Genomic DNA, 16128 nt, shown 5'->3' with positions numbered 1-16128 from the left:
ATGTGAAATTCATTCATTTTGTTTTGGTGTCGGTATGTGACCCTGATATTTTTATGTTAATGATGGCTGTTTGGTTTATTGGCAATTGATATATTTTTTTTGTCGATTCCAATTATTTTTAAGAAACACCACCTTGTGTTGGTGTTATAATTGCGAAGTTTCTTTTGTCTTTAATTATTATTTTTCTTTTTATTCTTATCATCAGGTTAATATTAGGAATCAAGAGGCATTGGAGGATTGTGTTTACTCCATAGAGCCTGCGTTCTTTTAAAGTTTTTTTCTGCTTCTAATCCGTGATTTCTCCCTTTTATGATTTGTGGTTTTGGATGCTCTCAAGTGATAAATGCTTTTATGCCTTTTATTTTTAGAATTCATTTTCACGTTCTACTTTTTGGTCAAATAACAGATTTGGCTTCGATATTAGTTTGTATTGATTCTACACTTGCATTGTATGGCTTATTATCTGAAAAAAGAAAAGAAAGAAAGATTTGAGGAACCATATGTTTTACACTCCATAAACAATCTTATTCGGCTCTTTTCCTTTCCAGTGAGCTGACTTTTTTGTCAAGGCATATAATTCACTCCCATGGTGGCTTCCTAAGTATTTTATACTTGCTTGTATGGCTCAAAATCTGATGGAAAATTTAAAGAATATCTTTTTATAGAAACTTTTATTGGGCTTATATCTTTTGTCAGAAGCCTTTAATAGGATTCATCTTTCAGTTCTATCCTTGCTTTTCGTCAAAGCATTCATCGATTCTCGGATTTTAAGCTCATGGGGTATGGTTCATAATCTTAAAATATACTTTATTTGTAACTACACATTTCATGTTTGATGTTAATAATTAAACTTGTTTAAATTATTATCAATAATAAGCTGGGATAAACCACGAAAGAGGGCATCATCAATCCTCTACCTGGCTGCTGCTCAAAAGGCCGCCAGGAATCACAGCAGGGAGCTGCTTCAACTGGTCGATCATTAACGCCAACAGAGGGCTGACAACCAGCGTGATCCCCGGCAAAATCATGGCTGGAATCTGATAGCACAGCGACTTCCCCGCACCCGTGGGTAAAACCAGCACCGTCGATCTCCCCGAGAGAACCATCTTGATCGCCTCCATCTGCCCGCCGCGAAACGAATGATGACCGTACACTACGTTCAGCAACCTCACCAGATTATCATCGGACGGCTCGTCTCGCGCCGCCGAGACTGCCTCCTGCAACAGACGAACGCTTCGCTCTTCCCTCTTCTTCTTCGGTTGCGGGATTTCTCCAGCAAACCCATCTTCGCCACAAATGCTCTCCGTCTCAATTCCGCTCTCGGCTTTTGCTTTTCTCTTGCTCCTCGTTTTTCTGTAGGCATAATTGTTTTGGCTTTTGGTTCTGCCTTTGCACTTGCTAGGATACTTGCCCCGTCTTTTCCCATTCAGTTGAAGCTTCACGAAATTACCTTCACTTGCGCCGGAGCAGTTTCGAATTTTGACAGGCGGGTCAGCCAAGCTGCTGCCGATCAAATTAGGGTGCTGCCTCCGGCGGACTTTGAGCGGGTTTGGGCGAACCGGACGGGGTTCCGAGCGGTCGATAACGATTTCGGGTCGGGGCAGCGGTAGCGGGGCGTCGTTTTCGAAAGTGAGAGAGTGTTTGCGAAGTTTGGAGAAGGAAGGGACCTTGGAGAAAAAGCCGGGGGGAAGGGTTTGGAGGGAATCGCCGGTAGGGACGAGACGGGACTGATCAGAGGGGCGGCGGATCTGGAAAGGCAGGGATGAGGGCAGAGCAGAAGGAATTGGGGGCGGGTTAAGGGGTTTTGGAGCGGGGTGAGGAGATGACGTTATGGGTAATGGCAGTGGCGTTGGAGGAGGAGGAAGAAGATTTGATTGTCTCGGAGGAGTGGCGGAGACGTGAGAACCATCAGAGTCTGAATCGGAATCCATGGAGAATTTCCAGAGCTAAAAGGATACGAGAAAGAGACTGAACTGGTATAAGCCTTTGGCTCTTTCCTAATTTTCCCGCCAAAATTTTGGAGGTTTTTCTTCACTCTCATAATATTTTTAACGAGAAATTTTATAAATAAATGAGAAAGTTGGACAGGAAATGAAAAAATTTAGACCATTTCTCGTACATGTCATTTTTGCGCAGGAAACGTACCAATCTTCTCTGCATCGTTCCAATTTGATAGGACGCCCTGCGAAGGGGCAAAGAATATATAAACCGTTCTAATTACTATTCTCTAAGAGATGTGGGATAGACGTTGCTGGCAACCTCTCAACAAGGTTTTGCTACAGACTGTTTCTCATCCCTGAGTGCCACATAAAAATAATATACATGCTATTGTGTATACTTTTTGCATTAAAATGTATTTTTTGGCTATATTATTCTGCATATGCCATGGCTCCATAGAATAATTACAGAGTATTAATCAGTATAATTTCTTAAAAACGCACACAATTATTTGTAATTAACTTTTTATATTTTTTTAATTAAATAGTTATTCTATAATACTTGGTTCTTATATTGAACAATTGAATATCTAGTCTCTAATTAATAGAAATCTTTTGAAACATAATTAATATAAAGTTTTATTAATTTGTCAAACAAAATAAAATTGTTGATTTTTCATACATATCGTGTTGATCAATTAATAGATATACACATATAGATGTATTATGTGCATGCATTTTGGTTTTATTTGACAATTAAGACATAAGTTCTATTCCATATATCTAATTCTAACAATAGCTTATCGTATATATAAATATACATATATGTCTGCATCATTAACAAAAATACGCCCATTGTCAGGATTACTATAATTTTCATTACATAAGAAACTAATACAAATTAGAGTGTAACTCTCTAAAATCAAGATACATTATCTCCTTAACGAACACGAAATATAAAATACATACATTTATTAATTATTTTATGTACATAGATCAATTATAATATAATACAAATAACCTTTAAATAAAAATATATATAAGAGTACAATTTGACTCAAATCTATAATCTCTTATAGAGAAATAGATATATCAACTATTAAACTAAAAATAAAATATAAAATGTACAGATTTATCAATTAGTTGATATACGTACACTAATCATGATTGAATACAAATAATCTTCAAATAAGAATACACATAGGAGTGCAGTTTGATCCAGACCAATAATGTAGACAACCTGACTAGATATCTTGGGAGATGGTGGACGGACCGGGTCCGTAGGGAACCCTATCGGGAACGTGGTCTCTCACATCAGACGGGGTATGGAGACCTTATGTGTTTTGGCGTCCATACCGAACGGGGTATGGGGACAGCTTGTTTCACCCTCATACCAAACGGGGTATTAAGGTTTATGGTTTTGGCACCCATACCGAACAGGGTATGGGGACAACCCGTTTCACCCTCATACCGGACAGAGTATTGAGATTCATGGTTTTGGCGTCCATACCGGACGGGGTATGGGAACGGCCCTAGAATCAGATTATTAATGTTAACGGTTCACGTGTAGCGGGGACCCCCTATGGATCCCCATGGATACTAGTAGGCTGGTAAAAGAGGAAATTTGTTATCTGATTATTGAAATGCAAAAGAATGACATGAGTTATGTTACAAAGTGTATATCATTTTATGATGGTTATAATGCTATTGTTTTCATATGTTATTTTCACAAATCTCACCGAGGTAAGTGGACAGTAAAAATTTTTATTACTAATAAATGAGTTTGTTATAAACTATGCTCCATTAGTCGTTTTTGTTTTCTACCAACCTTTACTTCTGTTGCAATGAGATAGTGTGATGTCTTTACTGGGCTAGTGTAGCTCATTCTTTACTTAACCATTTCAGATCAGGAAGACGTGGTTCCCGAGCCCGTTCCGCAGGAAGACGGTGAGTTAGACGCCTAAAGATTTTATAGTTCTATTTATAGTTTTTATTTCGAGTATTTCTTTTAATTAGTTTATTCTTTCATACGTTGAATACGTTTTTTTTATTGTGTAAGGGATATTAATCAGAATTTTTATTTCGCTTCCGCATTTAAAATTTTTAATACAGACATCTTTATTTAAATTTCTGGGGCCGTTACAGTTGGTATCAGAGCCGCGTTCCTCGGACTCATCCCTTACATAATAATGCTTAGAGAAATACCACCGATAAATCGTTACTCAACTCTTCCGTGTGAAATGCAGGTGCAAAGAAATGAGTAGAGGAAGATCCCCACTAAACCGAGCAGCCCGGGATGATTCGCTTCGGGAAGATGTGGACAGAATATTTGAGATGCTAGAAAGGATCATGGCCGCCCAGCAAGGTCGAGATGAGAGAAGGGAGTTACCCGAACCTCCTCCACTACCACGGGTTGAGCCACCGCTACAGCAAGTGGATCCCGAGCCACCCCGGTACGAGCCTGCTCCACCACAGTACCACCCGGTACCACCGCCGCAGTATGAACCGGTGCCCAAGCCACCATACTGCCCGACACCGCCACAGTATAATCCGGTGCCCCCACCATTTCAGCAGGTGCCACCACAGGGCCCCCCAGTCTATCCCCAGCCGGGCCCAGTCCCTCTTCCACGGGACCCAGCTTCTTCCTTGATCGACTCAGGCTACATAGAGAGGTACAGGAGACTGAACCTTTCCACTTTTGCAGGGGGGTCCTATTTCGAAAATGCCCAGTACTGGTTAGCGGAGACTGAGAGAGCTTTCAAGACCTTGGGAGTAGTTCCTGAGCAGAGAGTTGCTCTTGCTTCCTACATGCTGGTAGGGGAAGCAGGTCGTTGGTGGGAGCTCAAGCAGACCACCCTGCCTACACCAACCACTTGGGAGCAGTTCTTAGCGGCCTTCCATGCGGAGTATCTCCCTGAGCACATCCGACACCTGAAGGAGATGGAGTTTGTTCAGCTGGTCCAAGGAAATATGACGGTATCAGAATATGTTCGTAAGTTCTTAGAGCTGAGCCGATACTCCCCGGAGACATTGATGGATGAGGGCAAGAAGGCCAGGAGATTCCAGTGGGGCCTCCGGCCAAAGATCAAGTAACACTTATTGGTACTGGAGCTCAAGACATACTCAGCCGTTCTAGCAAAGGTACAGATTGTGGAGAGGAGTTTCAACAACCGTCCTCAGTCAGCAGGGAGTCACCGACCCTCGGCTCTGCCCCGTAGACCAGCACCTACTGCACCGGTCCAACCAAATAAGAGGCCCGGACCAGTGATCCAGGCCCCTCCTGAGGCTCCAAGGGCAGCACGTGGAAAGATCTGCCAGCACTGTGGCAGGGATCACGGGGACCGACCATGCTACCGCCTCAACAATACCTGTCGCATATGTGGTAGTGTCCAGCACTATGCTAGAGAGTGCCCGAGGAACCAGAACCAAGGAAGACCTCCTTTTAAGGGCATGGTTTATAACCTTACCCAGCAGGATGCCGACACCGACCCGGATGTGGTACATGGTATGTACACTATCTGTGACCATATTGCTCATGTTTTATTTGACACTGGTGCATCGCATTCATTTGTTTCACATGTTTTTGCTTCCAAACTTAATGTATCACCTGATAAACTTGATTCATTGTTGTTTATGTCTACTACTGGGGGTGAAACACTATTAGGGGAAGTTATCTACAGGGCTTGTGTCGTGGAGATAGCAAATAAGAAACTGAGTGTAGACTTGATAGGGTTAGACACGAGAGATTTTGATGTAATCTTAGGAATGGATTGGTTAGCGGCGCATCATGCCACCATAGACTGCTTTAACAAAAAGGTTGTATTTAATCCTCCCAATGAGGAGTCATTTACAAATTAATAAAATCATTTAGTACTTATTCCTTGATGGAAAGTTTTCTTAATTTTTTAGTACCTTAATCTTGCTATTTTCTATAACTAGGCAAGCCCAAGAAGGAAATTTGTATCCAAAAGATTCCGGTAGTCCGAGACTTTCCAGATGTATTTTCGGACGAACTACCCGAACTGCTAGTGGATAGGGAAGTCGAGTTCACTATAGACTTACAGCCAGGCACCCAGCCCATTTCGGTTGCTTCTTACCGCATGAGCCGCATTGAGATGAAAAAGCTGAGGAAACAGATCACTGAATTGCAAGACAATAGTTTTATTAGACAAAGTGTGTCCCCTTGGGGTGCCGGAGTCACTTTTGTAAGGAAGGGAGATGGAACGTTGAGCCTGTGTATTGATTACAGAGGATTGAACAAGGTTACAATCAAGAATAAATATCTCCTTCTCAGAATTGATGACCTCTTCGATCAGCTGCAGGGTACACAGGTCTTCTCTAAAATAGACATGCAATTAGGTTACCATCAAGTGAAGATAAGAACAGAAGACATCCCCAAGACGACCTTTCGAAGCAGGTACGGACACTATGAGTTCTTGGTCATGCCATTTGGGCTAACCAACGCCTTGGCAATCTTTATGGATTTGATGAACAGAGTCTTCAGAGAGTTCTTGGATCAATTTGTTATCGTGTTCATCGATGACATCTTAATCTACTCAAAAAGCAGAGAAGAATATGCTCACTATCTTGCCCAAGTTTTGCAGGTCCTCAGAAACAAGAAGTTATATGCAAAGTTAAGTAAGTGTGGATTCTGGCTTGAGCAGACCACATTCCTAGGACACATCATATCGAAGGAAGGAGTATCAGTGAATCCCGAAAAGGTTGAAGCGGTACTTGGCTAGGAGAAGTTGATATTAGTTAAGGAAATCCAGAATTTCCTGGGGATGGTAGGTTATTACCGCAGGTTTGTTGAAGGATTCTCCAGCCTAGCGGCTCCTCTAACCCGACTCACAAAGAAGAATGCCAAATTTGAGTGGAATGAGGACTGCGAAAGAAGTTTTTCAGAATTAAAGAAGCGGCTGACTACTGCACCTGTACTGGCTTTACCAAGTGGATCGAGGGGATATACAGTTTATAGTGATGCCTCTTATCTAGCCCTGAGTTGTGTCCTGATGCAGCATGGAAAAGTCATAGCATATGGGTCCAGGCAGTTAAAGAATCATGAGAAGAATTATCCCACCCATGACTTGGAGCTTACCGCAATCATACATGCCTTGAAAACCTGGCGCCACTACTTATACAGAGAGACCTTTCAGATCTATATCGATAATAAAAGTTTGAAACACATATTCACTCAGAAAGATCTCAACATGCGTCAGAGAAGGTGGATGGAACTCCTTAAATACTATGATTGTGATATCTTATACCATCCAGGTAAGGGTAACGTGGTAGCAGATGCTCTCAACAGGAAAAGTGCAGGTATCTTAGCCCATTTGATGGTTTTAGAATGCAGGCAAATTAGGGTCACACAATAGGTTCGACTTCAGGACTTGAGGAGAGTCACATATTTGGGCCGCCTGACAGTCCAGCCCGAGTTAATCCAGAGAATAAGGGAAGCCCAGTCAGTCGACCCCGCCCTGGTAGCCCACAAGAAGGATGCAGAATAGGGAGTGAGCTCAGAATTCTGAATCTCTGCCGATGGATTACTCTGTTTCCAAGACAGGGTGTGTGTCCTATATCATAGTGAGTTAAAAAGAGACATCATGACAGAGTCCCATAGCTCCAAGTTTGTCATGCATCTAGGAAGAACCAAAATGTACCAAGGCATGCGACCCCGATTTTGGTGGAATAGGATGAAGAGAGACATAGTCGACTTTGTATCCAAGTGCTTGGTATGTCAGCAGGTCAAGGCAGAGCATCAGCGCCTAGGTGGGCTTCTTCAGCCGTTACCAATTCCGGAGTGGAAATGGGAACACATCACCATGGACTTCGTAACGGAATTACCCAAGGCACGTTCAGGACATGACGCCATCTGGGTAATCGTTGACCGGCTTACCAAATCTTCCCACTTCTTTGCCATCAGAATGACCGACCTATTGGACAAGTTGGTAAGAATGTATATCCGGAAAATAGTCAGATTGCACGGAGTTCCAGTAACAGTGGTATCCGACAGGGACTCCAGGTTCACTTCTTGGTTTTGGAGTAGCTTTTAGCAAGCCATGGGAACAAAACTGTCTCTCAGTACTGCCTTCCATCCTCAGACTGATGGACAATCAGAAAGGACAATTCGTACACTTGAAGATATGCTCCGAGCATGTGTCCTTGACTCTGGGGGCCATTGGGACGACCATCTACCCCTGATAGAGTTTGCCTACAACAACAGCTAAGCAAGCATCGGCATGGCTCCATATGAGGCGTTATATGGGCGCCTGTGCAGATCACCGATTTGTTGGGAAGAAGTGGGCGATAGAAGATTGTTCGGCTCAGAGTTGGTAGAGGAGACCACGTCTAAAATAGTTAAAATCAGAAAGAACATTCAGACGGCTCAGAGCAGGCAAAAGAGTTATGCGGACACCTGAAGGAGAGATATAGTGTTTGAGAAAGGCGACCAGGTGTTCCTTAAGGTTACTCCTTTCAAAGAAATAAGTAGTTTCGGTAGGAGGGAAAAATTGAACCTCCCGATTTATTGGACCTTTTAAAATCGTAGACAGGATTAGTACTGCTCCCTACAGACTAGCACTGCCTCCAGAGCTCTCTAAGGTCCACAATGTGTTCCACGTATCCATGCTACGTAAGTACAACCCGGACCCCTCTCATGTCTTGGCTCATGAACCACTTCCACTCCAAGAGGACTTATCTTATGAAGAAGTACCAGTCGGTATCACGGACCGAAAAAGCAGGATACTCCGCAACCAGAAAATATCATTTGTAAAGGTCGTGTGGTAGAACCACACGCTAAAGGAGGCTACCTGAGAGCTAGAATTAGATTTTAGAGCCTAGTATCCCCATTTGTTCGACCAAGAGTAAGAAGCAAATTTGGGGGACCAAATTTCTTTAAGAGGGGGAGAGTTTTAACACCCAAATTTATTATTTTTATTTTTTAATTTTTTTAATTTATATTAGAATTTTAGTTTAATTTTTTAATATTTAATTTATAAGGTTTTAATTTAATTTAATTTAATTTAATAATAATAATAATAATGATAAAATATGGTAAAATTATGTTTGGGATTTAATTGAAATTGATTTTGGGAAAAAAGGGTAAAAATTTAGATTCTAGGGGTGTTTTTGAAAAGAAAATCACAAATCGGAGGTCAAAACGCAATTTAGAAAAGTTGTGCCACGTCAGCAGCCCTGGCAAACCAGAACATGCCGTGTGGCAAAGAAGCTGACACGGGAAAGCCATGCGGGACGGAGCCACATGGGCGATCCGCGTGCACGCGATCGAATGGCCTAGATCTCACGCGTGCGGACGACCCAGATCTCACGCGCACGAACGGCCCAGATTGAATCACGCACGGACGGTCCAGATTTATTTCCATTTCACCCGCGATCATACGGTCCTGATAAATCGTGATGGACGGCTGAGATTAAAGAGGAATGTTATAAATAACCTCACCCACACCCGACCCCAAACCCCAACTGCCAGTACCCTCGCCGGAGAAGAAGAACCAATCCTCGGAGGAGCCAGCCGCCGCACCGGAGGGTTTTTCGACCGTCAAACGAGGTAAATTTTCTCTTCTTAGCTCGTTTTTCGATGCTGAATCTGCCTATGGCCAAATTGGAGCCAAACCATCGGCCAATCGACTGAAAAATACCACCGAAGTCCAGCGGCGCCGCCGCGGCTTCCCTCAGTTTTTGCCTCCGATGAGGCTCTTTCTAATTCCCGTTCGATGCAATTTTTACACCACTATGATCACCGTCCTTTTCTCTACATGTTGACCGGAGCAAAACATCAAACCGCGACTCACACTGGAGAAGCCGCCGCACCTGAGAGCTCCGCCGCCGGTAAGTCTCAGTTTTTCGTAATTTTTTTGTCCACCGAGGGCCCTAGGGTTATTTTATCGCAGGAACCAATTCAAGTTTGGCCGAATTCGACCGAAAATGGCCAAACTGAATTGGATCGCCACCACGGGCGGCGGTGCCGTCGCCAGAGCACGGCGGTGCCACCGTGCCGGAATTTTGATAATGGCCGAAAAGGGGCCCTGGGTCTGATTTGGGATTTTTTGAGATACGTACAGATACTGGTAGTGCGTTTCAGTTTCTTGAAGAAAATTCAGAGAATTTAGGGACAGCCCGAAGGCGCATTGTAGAGCCGATTTCAAACCCCAAAACAAGTAAAGATTTCTCACTTTATTTTCTATCACGGTATTAAAGCTTAATAAATAATATAACAGCATTTCGTGAATTAACAGATATGTATAATTAATTAAGGTTGCTAATGGAGCCCGAGTTTGATATATTTTCGGTCAGTTACTGTTTTAGTTATTTTACAGTTTTAAATGTAGCATGGTATTTGATGTATTTATTTTATGGTTTCGTATGCATGAATCATGGTTTCTTTTATTATAGTTTGAATTATAGTGAACCCGATGTTGTGTTGTTTGTTTGGTGTCCATTATTGGTTTACATATTTATGTTTGATTCGATAATTGAGACCAAGAAAAATAGAAAAAGGTTATGTGAATTGATAAATGGATATTGTGGACAGCCTGACTAGATATCATGGGAGATGGTGGACGGACTGGGTCCGTAGGGAACCCTACCGGAAGCGTGGTCTCTCATATCGGACAGGGTATGGAGAGCTTATGTATTTTGGTGCCCATACCGGACGAGGTATGGGGACGGCCCGTTTCACCCTCATACCGGACGGGGTATGGGGACGGCCCGTTTCACCCTCATACCGGACGGGGTATTGAGGTTCATGGTTTTGGCGTCCATACCGGACGGGGTATGGGGACAACCCTGGTATCATATTATTAATGTTAATGGTTCACGTGTAGCGGGGACCCCTTATGGATCCCCATGGATACTAGTAGGCTGGTAAAAGAGGAAATTTGTTATTTGATTATTGAAATGCAAAAGTATGACATGAGTTATGTTACAAAGTGTATATGATTTTATGATGGTTATAATGCTATTGTTTTCATATGTTATTTTCACAAATCTCACCGAGGTAAGTGGACAGTAAAGGTTTTTATTATTAATAAATGAGTTTGTTATAAATTATGCTCTATTGATCATTTTTGTTTTCTACCAACCTTTACTTCTGTGGCAGTGAGATAGTGTTATGTCTTTACTGGGCTAGTATAGCTCATTCCTTACTTAACCATTTTATATTAGGAAGACGTGGTTCCCGAGCTCGTTCCGCAGGAAGACGGCGAGTTAGACGTCTAAAGATTTTATAGTTCTATTTATAATTTTTATTTCGAGTATTTCTTTTAATTAGCTTATTCTTTCGTACGTTGAATACGTTTTTAGTTATTTTGTAAGGGATGTTAATCAGAATTTTTATTTCGCTTCCACATTTAAAATTTTTTAATACATACATCTTCATTTAAATTTTCGAGGCCGTTACATATCAACTATTAAACTAAAAATAAAATATAAAATGTATAGATTTATTAATTAGTTGATGTACGTACACTAATCATGATTGAATACAAATAATCTTCAAATGAGAATACACATAGGAGTGCAGTTTGATCCAAACCCACAACTTCTTATAGAGGAAGAGACATATCAACCGTTAAAGTAAATAGTTGTTTGTAAGATTGTATTTTTTTTTGTTTGATAATTGTTTATTATATTATCATATTTGGTTGCACATAAACTAAACTTTGATGTTTATTGTTAAGGATTTTTATGTAGCACCCGGAAAGGAGGAGAAAAAGAAGAAAAAAAAAAAAAAAAAAAAAAGGGGCGGCCACGTCAGCAGCCACGTCAGCAGGCCCGGTCAGCAGTCCCGGCCAACCAGGGCCTGCCACGTGGCAAGACCGCGTCACTCCAAAAGGAGCCACGCTGGCGATCCGCGTGGGTGCGATCCGACGGCCCAGATCAATCACGCGATCGGACGGCCCAGATTCAATCGCACGGACGGCCCAGATTCAATCAAAAACGAACGGCCCAGATTAAAACAAAATGAACGGCTGTGATCAAAAGGCAAGGGGTTATAAATAGAACCTCCACACCAGACCACAAACCCTAGCCGCCAGCCGCTCGCCGGAGAAGACGAACCAGAGGCCGACCGCCGCCACCCGCCGCCACTCGCCGCCGCACCGGGGAAATTTCCGACCGCCGATCGAGGTAAATTTCATACCCCCGACTCGTTTTTCCCCACTGATTCCTCCTATGGCCAAATCGAAGCCGAAATCCCGGCCAAACGGCCGGAATACGCGGCCGAAGCCCAGCGGCACCGCCGCGCCCCCTCTCGGTTTTTGCCTCCGACGAGGCCCTTCCCGGCCTCCGTTCGATGCAATTTTTATATCACCGTGATCACCATTCTTTTCTCTACAGGTTGACCGAAGCCAAATCACCAAAACACAAACTTCGCCGGAGAGTCGCCGTACCCGAGAGCGCCGCCGCCGGTAAGCTCCGTTTTTCCGTGATTTTTTGGCCCCCCGAGGGCCCTAGGGTTGTTTTCTGACAAGGACCAATGCGAGTGTGGCCGAATTCGGCCAAAAACGGCCGAAAACAGTCAACCCGAGGCGACTCGCCGCCGCCAGCGGCGGCGCCGTCGCCGGAGCACGGCGGAGCCGCCGTGCCGGAGTTGCGATTTGGGCCGAAAGAGGCCCTGGGCCTAATTTGGATTTTTTTGGAACCCGTGCAGGTACTGTGAGCGTGTTTCAGTTCCCCGGGAAAAATTCAGGGGAAAATTAGGGACAGCCTGCAGGCGCACTGTGAATCGTATTCGGATCCCGAAAACAAGTAAGGACCCCTCACCTTATTTCCTATCACGGTATTAAAGTTCAAAATGATAAAACGGTATTTCTTGAATTAATGCATGTGTGAAATTGCTTAAGGTAGCTAATGGAGCCCGAGTCTAGTGTGATTGGTGGTTTACTGTTATTTGGCCTGTTTACAGCTTTAAATGCAGAATGAGGTTTGATGTGTTCATTTTACAGATTTGTGTGCATGTACTACGTTTTTATTAATTATGGGTTGAATGACTGAAAAACTGATACTGTATGTTGTCTGTTTGGTATGAATTACGATTTGCTTGTTTAAATGTGAATTGATGATGCTGATTGAGGAAAAGGAAAAATGAAAGATTGTGTAAACTGATAATTGTATTATGGGGGTCAGCCTGACTAGATATCCTGGGAGATGGTGGACGGACCGGGTCCGTAGGGAACCCTACCGGGATTGTGGTCTCACATGCCGGACGGGGTATGGAGATCTTATGGTTTTGGCGCCCATACCGGACGGGGTATGGGGACGGCCCGTTTCACCCTCATACCGGACGGGGTATTGAGGTTTATGGTTTTGGCGCCCATACCGGACGGGGTATGGGGACGGCCCGTTTCACCCTCATACCGGACGGGGTATTGAGGTTCATGGTTTTGGCGCCCATACCGGACGGGGTATGGGGACGGCCCTGGAAACTGATTATGAATGTTAAAGGTTAACGGGTAGCGGAACCCCTATGGACCCCCACGGATACTAGTAGGCTGGTAAATGAGAAAAAGATATGTTGTACAATGATTGAATTACAAGAGGCGTGATAAGTGTTATGTTTTACAGCTTAGATTATTCAATGATTATGATAATGTTATTGTTTTTCTCATATTGTTTTCATAAATTCCACCAAGGTAAGTGGATGGTCAAAGTTTTATTATTGATAAAAGGTTTTGTTGTTAATAAACGAGTTTATTGTAAATTATGCTCCATTGGTCTTTTTGTGGTTTTTTACCCACCTTTATCTCCGTGACGGTGAGATATCGTGATGTTCTTACTGGGCTAGTGTAGCTCACTCCTTAATTAACCATTTCAGATCAGGAAGACATGGTTCCCGAGCCCGTTCCGCAGGAGGACGACGAAGGGGATGCCTAGAGACTCTGTAGTCATACGCATAGTTTTATTTTCGAGTTTCTTTCTTAGTTAGTTTAATCTTTTATATTTTAAGTACGTTTTTGGTTTTTCGTGTAAGGGATGTTAAATGAAATTTTGATCTCGCTTCCGCATTCGATATATTTAAATACCCATTTCTTTTTAATATTTTCCGGGGCCGTTACAGTTGGTATCAGAGCCGCATTTCCTCGGACCCATCCCTTACACTATAGTCCTTTAAAGAAATACTCACCGATTGGTCGTTACTCAACCATTCCTTGTAAATGCAGGTACACAGAAATGAGGAGAGGAAGGCCCCCACTAAACCGAGCGGCCCAAGATAATTCGCTTCGGGAGGATTTGGATAGATTATATGAGATGGTGGAAGCTCTCGTAGCTGCTCAGCGAAGGCAAGAGGAGAGAAGGGAGTTACCCGGACCTCCTCCGCTAGCGCAGGTTGAGCCCCCGTTACAGCAGGCTGATCCCGAGCCACCCCGGCAGGAGCCTGTTCCTCCACAGTACCACCCGGCACCACAGCCGCGGTACGACCCGGTACCACAGCCACGGTACCAACAGGTACCGCCACAGCACATTCCAGTGCCCCCACCCCATCAGCAGGCGCCACCACAGGGTCCCCCAGTTCACCCTCAGCCGGCCCCAGTTCCTTTACCTCGGGACCCCGCTCCCTCCTTGATCGACCCTGGCTTCATAGAGAGGTACAGGAGACTGAACCCTTCTACTTTTTCGGGGGAATCCTCTTTTGAAGAGGCCCAATACTGGTTGGCGGAGACTGAGCGAGCCTTTGAGACCTTGGGAGTAATTCCTGAGCAGAGGGTTGCCATTGCCTCCTACATGCTGGTAGGGGAAGCAGTACGCTGGTGGGAGCTCAAGTGGGCCACCCTGCCTGTACCAGTTACTTGGGAGCAGTTCCTAGCGGCTTTCCATGCGGAGTATCTCCCTAAGCACATCCAACATTTAAAGGAAATTGAATTTGCTCAGTTGGTCCAGGGTAATATGACAGTGTCGGAGTATGCCCGCAAGTTCCTGGAGCTGGGCCGACATGCCCCGGAGACATTGTTGGATGAGGGCCGAAAGGCCAGGAAATTCCAGTGGGGTCTCCGCCCGGCGATCAGACAGCACTTGTTGGTGATGGAGCTCGAGACATATTCGGCAGTCCTGGCAAAGGCGCAGATCATAGAAAGGAGCTTCGACACCCGCCCTCAGCTAGCGGGAAGTTCCCGACCTTCAGCCCCGCTCCGCAGGCCAGCGCCTACCATGCCGGTCCAACCCAGCAAGAGACCCAGGCCTGCCGCTCAGGGCCCTCCTCAGGCTATGGGGGCAGCTCGTGGGAAGATCTGCCAGTACTGCGGCAGGGATCATGGGGACCGACCCTGCTACCGCCTCAACAACACCTGTCGCATATGCGACAGTACCCAGCACTATGCGAGGGAGTGTCCTAGGAACCAGAATCAAGGGAGGCCTCCAATCCAGGGCAGAGTTTACAACCTTACCCAGAAGGATGCCGATGCAGACCCGGACGTGGTACATGGTAAACCCAAGAAGGAAGTTTGTATCCAAGAGATTCCAGTAGTCCGAGACTTTCCAGACGTATTTCCGGATGAACTGCCCGGTCTACCAGGGGACAGAGAGGTCGAGTTCACCATAGACTTACAGCCAGGAACCCAACCCATCTCGGTAGCTCCTTACCGAATGAGCCGCATCGAGATGGAAGAGCTAAGGAAACAAATCACTGAGCTACAAAACAGTGGCTTCATTAGACACAGCATTTCCCCATGGGGTGCCGGGGTTACTTTTGCAAAGAAAGGAGATGGAATGTTGAGACTGTGTATTGATTATAGAAGGATAAACAAGGTAACAATTAAAAACAAGTACCCTCTCCCCCGGATTGATGACCTTTTCGATCAGTTGCAGGGTGCACAGGTCTTTTCTAAAATAGATCTACGATCAGGTTACCATCAGGTAAAAGTGAGAGCAGAAGACATCCCCAAGACGGCATTCCGAACCAGGTACGGACACTATGAGTTCCTGGTTATGCCGTTTGGGCTAACCAACGCCCCGGCCATCTTTATGGATCTAATGAACAGAATCTTCAGAGAGTTCTTGGATAAATTTGTCATCGTGTTCATCGATGATATCTTAGTCTACTCAAAAAGTAGAGAAGAACATGCTCATCATCTTGCCCAAGTCCTCCAGGTACTCAGGGAAAAGAAGTTGTATGCAAAGTTGAGCAAGTGTGGATTTTGGCTCGAGCAAACCGCCTTCCTAGGACATGTTATATCGA

The 16128-nt window shown here is 44.4% G+C and overlaps 1 non-coding gene and 1 pseudogene across 1 annotated transcript; both read right to left on the bottom strand.

Annotated features, from left to right (window-relative positions):
- Positions 1-905: 905 nt before the first annotated feature.
- LOC110815964 (ATP-dependent DNA helicase Q-like 5 pseudogene) lies at positions 906-1931 on the bottom strand (annotated as a pseudogene).
- Positions 1932-2095: 164 nt separating this feature from the next.
- Positions 2096-2194, bottom strand: LOC148253515 (U6 spliceosomal RNA). The gene has a single exon (XR_015813000.1). It is a non-coding gene; the product is annotated as a U6 spliceosomal RNA (small nuclear RNA).
- Between the last annotated feature and the right edge of the window lie 13934 nt (positions 2195-16128).

Source organism: Carica papaya, chromosome 6 (assembly GCF_054855325.1).
Source record: "Carica papaya isolate Zhongbai chromosome 6, ASM5485532v1, whole genome shotgun sequence".
Classification (NCBI taxonomy): domain Eukaryota; kingdom Viridiplantae; phylum Streptophyta; class Magnoliopsida; order Brassicales; family Caricaceae; genus Carica; species Carica papaya.
This window is presented reverse-complemented; position numbering and strand designations above follow the sequence as displayed.